Raw genomic sequence first — 5,286 nt, 5'->3', positions numbered from 1 at the left:
AGAAAGTGTTCATATAAGACTCCTCTTGACTAGAATCAAAACTAATTTTAACTATTTGTCAAAAAAAAAAAAAACTAATTTTAACTAGTTTATTTAACTACAAAGAATTTTGTAGCAATATATGACACATTTATTAAATGGTTTTAGCCTAGATGAGTAGTTCTGGAGTGACCACTATATATGTTTCGTTAGCTCTCACCTACCGAGTACTGAGTATGATTCATTAATTATTCACAAAACTTGATATGGAAAAGGAAATCACTCTATCAGACCCCTACCAAGGAGAAACTATATTGCTCGTCATAATTAATTTGTTCTCTTTCTCTGTTTTCCAGTGTCGGCTTGGCTTGGCTTCTTCTATGACATCACAAAAGCAATTTCGATCATATTTTATACGTTTTATACCATAACATTTGTCAAATTTACTAAAACAACTGTCTCGTAATAATTGCATGCTGTTTGAGTTGAATTTTCAATGTAATACTATTAACTACTCCATCCGTCCCTCAATAAATGACCTATTTGACAATATACATTATGACTTAACATACTTTGACCATATTTTTTTACTAATTTACAAAGAAAAATAAAATCATGTAAAATGTTGTTAAATTCGTATCGATGAATATTTTTAAAATATTAAATTTTTATAATTTTTTTTAGTAGATAATTGAAGATATCAAAGATAAAACATATCCATTGGTATGTGTGTCAGAGTCAACTAGGTCATCTTATATGGGACGGAGGGAGTACAACTCATGTACACTTATATAAGATTACAAGGATCTTTTCACCATGGCTTCCAAATCAGTTTTAAGAGTGAAAAAATCTTAAATAGTCTTTATACATAGACCACTTTAGGTGACATACATCCTTTGACACCCACATACAATTGTGACATATGGTAAAAAGTGAAACTCATCCAAAGAAAAAGTGTGTTGGCGTTTTGTGAAATTACTAAAATACTTCTGTCACATGGGGTGTATATGGGAGATGTAGGAAAATGGGTGGCCAATCAGATATCCATTGAAGTCTTATTCAACTCGATAGATTAATGTCGACTTGCAGATGATATCTGATTAAAAAAATTAATATTAACTATTCTTTTATAATGATTTACTATTAAAATCTCTTGAGAAAGTTGTGATATCCATTGAAGTCTTACTCGACTCGATAGATTAATGTCAACTCGCATATGATATATTATTAAAAAAAATTTAATATTAGCTATTTTTTTATAATGATTAACTATTTTTATTCAATTATAACTTTACATTTATAATAATGATAATGATAATCAACCAATAGTTAACGAAGTTAATTTGGTAAAGTTATTATTCTCTTTTCTTATGTTTATAAATTTTCCTTAATTTATGTTAAATGATCCAATGTGACAATTTTTTTTTAAGGATATGCTGTAACAAATTTTTTAGAACGGAAGAAAAATGTCAACTACACTTGCTCTATGCATCCAATACACATAGTTCTTGGTTACCTTGTGTTAATATCTACATCCATAAATCTAGTTAATAATGTATGATCCCAAATGACAGTTGACTACAGCAGACAAGCGAACGGCAGTTAAATGTCGTTGGAGCTATTTTTGCCAGTTTGGGGTGTATGAGAGCAAATCAGGTTGCCTATAGAACAATTTTCTTGCGGACAATTAGGAAGTTCAAGCCCAAATATATAGCATTGGTACCACTCTAGGGCCATCTAATACCCCCTTTATAGAATATCTTCATTTTTTTTTCAAAAATTTCTAATTACACCCTTATAAATACCGGTTACACCCCAATTTGACCAAAATAGACTTAAAATAAAATAAATTTTCCATTGTATCCAAATTCTTTCATTTGTTTATCTCATTCATAGAAAGTGTCGTTTTAGTGCTCGTAAACTTAGTTTACATAGCCTACGTAAACCCAATTTATGTAAATTATGTGAACTTAATTTACGTATTTTACATAATTTTGGTTTATATGAACAAGAGCAATTTCGGTATTATCATTTAATTTTAGTTAACATTGGTTGTATTTTTTAGATGTGACTACAAGTTATATATATTTTTCAACACATTAGTCTAAGAGAATCCACACAAGTGAGTTTGAAACCACATCTTCACCATAAACATTAAAGTATTATGTATATAGGTCATATCACTTATATGCTGTTCAACATATGTTTCTGCATCCAATGTGAAACTTTAACTCACATTTAACACATTAACATTTCACCCACAATATAGAACGAAATTTTATGGTGAAAGTTCTTATGATGTTCTAACCATGCCTACAAAATTATGGAACGAAATTTGACATGTGAATATATGCTTACTCCAAACAAAGTTGCAATTTACACGTTTTGGTTGGAAAAAAATTGAAACGTCTTCGAAAACTGTGAAATTTTGCAGATCCTTTTTATGTTTTTCTTTGTATTGTTTTTTGAGTGTTTGGTGCTTTAAAAATTCATAATTAATTCGTCCCTAGTCGAAAAATTCTAATGTTTCGTGTAAAGCCATATTTTCAACGTTTTAAACATGCCTGTAAAAATTCACAAAAAAAAAACTCAATCTCTAGGTCTCTTTTTTGGACTTCACACATATTACAGGTCATAAATAATAAGAATATCAAATTACAGAGTTAGAATGTGTTTTTTATTTTACAGAGTCATTTTTTCAGACTTCATGTATATTACAATTTAACCTGACTGAATAGTCATTCATGACTATGATTACTGAAATCAACATGGTTGGTGAATTCAATGGATGATGGGTTGATAAGTGCCAAATTCCTATTAAATTACATGGGTCTTATTGACTTGTTTTGCAAGTAATTTGAATAAAAGCCCGCCAATTTCAAGTAAATACATAATATTTTTGCTCTTTTGCTTGGAAAATCAGGCTTTTACCATTCGTCAACCACAATTTTGGAGGTCGAGTCCCTAGGCTTACTTGACGCTATTAAAGTGGCTATTTCAAATGGGATGCACGTTGTACTATTTGAAATAGATTCAAAAAAAATTTCTGATGCCATCAACTCCTATTTTACTCCAAGCAATGAATTTGGTGATCTTGTAATCCAATGTAGAAGTCTCTTACTCGATGGACCCGACTTTGCAGTGTCGTATACTAGGATGCAGGCAAATGATGTTGCTCATAGTATTGCTAGGACATTATTATCTTATCCTAGCCCCCATATTTTTCATCATGTAATGCCTACTTTGTATTCCTTAATTAATTTTGAATGAAATGAAGTAACTTTGCCTTTGCTCAAAAAAGGATGGATATGCTACTATTATCTATTCTCGTTCACCTTTATAGGTCTTGGATATTGAATTTGAAAAGACAAAAGATTATGAATTCAAGTAATTTCGCTAGGCAAACAAAGCAAGCCATGTAACCAAAAGTGATATGCTAGCGAATCTGAATAAAATGTCAAGAATTACACTTCTTACCCGCAATATAGCTGCATTCCCTCTTGAACTCCTTACCGACTTAGACGTCGCAACACATGTAGGTACACCACCCCCCTCCGATGAAGAAGGATTTGGGACGGATGACGTAAAGTTCAAACTCTCTAGATCGTAGATCTCATCCGTCAAACCATCTTTCAAGGTCCAACCCGATCGATTACAATAGAGCATATGATATGCTTTATGATTTAGTCTTGTAATAAACAAAAGTGAACGAGGGAATGCACGTTTCCTTTGCACTCTTAAACAAAAGTGAATTAGTAGTACCACTGACATGCTATATATACGTTCTCGTGAGCTTAGCTCAGTTGGTATGGACAATGCATAAAATATGCAAGGTCCGGGGTTCAAACCACGGCCACCACAAAAAAAAAATGTCTGTCCTGATGGATTAGTCAAATAGATGGAAAATATAAAATTTATATTTTTTTTACGAGATATAAAATTTATCTATCATTCATATTATGTATTATTAACCTATTAACAAATAATATTTTTTGTTCTTTCAAAAAAAAATATTTTTTGTCAAAAAAAAAACAAATAATATTTAAAAGATAGTTGTTATTATATAAAATTTATCTGTCATTCATATTATGTATTAACCGATTAATAGATAATATTTAAAAATAGTTGTTATTATTATTTTTTGCTAAGGTTTTTCATATTTTTTGAAACTATTATTGGAAATGAAGTTTTAAAAAATGTCTTCATCAAAAATATAATTTACTTTCTAATATTTTTTTTATTAGTTTTTTCCTAATTATGTTTACTAATTTTCACTACACTTTTGATACAATACTAGCAGACTCGTTTTGTTGGGAAATCAGGTGTGAGTGATTATGTCATCGACTAGGAATGAAGGAAATGTTGGATATATAAGAAAGGAGACCCATATACCTGGAACTAAAAGTCATTTTTATTTTGTTTTACATGCATGTCTAAAAGTCTTCACATGCATATCTATTATGTTCTCATTTTGTTTAGTTAGCTAGCTAGCAAACAAATCAAGTATATTCATGACCTTATTGTTCTTTTGTTCATTGTAGCATCACTAATTGAACACTTACTCTCACCACTCTCTATTTAAGATATGCAATTATTTTGTGCTTACCTATAAATTTTAGTGGAAATATGTACGAGAATTGTAACATCATATTAGCACTCATTTTCAAAATTGTGTGATCATCATGACCTAGACATAATATAAGGAAGTTTTTTTTTTTTTTTAAGGATATTCTAAGGAAGTTGTTTTAGTTTTAATTTGCATCAACCCATTGAAAAAATCGATGACATGTTTGCTGCCAACTCCATAATTAATGGAATTTCTACTTCCCTAGAAATACAACAAAGCATATAACAAGAATAAAGGTCCAAAGCGGAGAATAATTAAATTTGATTTCAATTGGATGATTTTGAGGTATTTAGTTGATAGATGAATATTAAAATAAATTATTTTTATGAGAGAAAATTATTTAGTTTATTACGGTTTGCACTTTCACACTGTCATTTTTTGGTGTTGTTTATTTGAAGAGGATATAGCATCGTGACACGGTATGCTTCTTGCCCAATTTAACTTTTTTCCTTACTGAATTGAGTTTCATTTTAATTTAATAATATGAATGACTTGTCATATTTCATATGGGACAATTCTTTCACAATTATCCTATTTAGTTTTATTTTCATTTTTATTTTTATTGCTGGGTTTGTGTTTATGTCACTTTGTTGGTGGGATATTTACTTTGATACAAGTTAAATTATTGTTGTATTTGTTATTCTGTTAAAAAAATAAATAAGACTGCAAATAGTATCCAA

The sequence above is a fragment of the Medicago sativa genome, chromosome 2, assembly GCF_051527215.1.
Source record: "Medicago sativa cultivar Bolivia chromosome 2, Bolivia_mono, whole genome shotgun sequence".
NCBI classification, from domain to species: domain Eukaryota; kingdom Viridiplantae; phylum Streptophyta; class Magnoliopsida; order Fabales; family Fabaceae; genus Medicago; species Medicago sativa.
Note: the sequence above shows the minus strand (reverse complement) of the source record.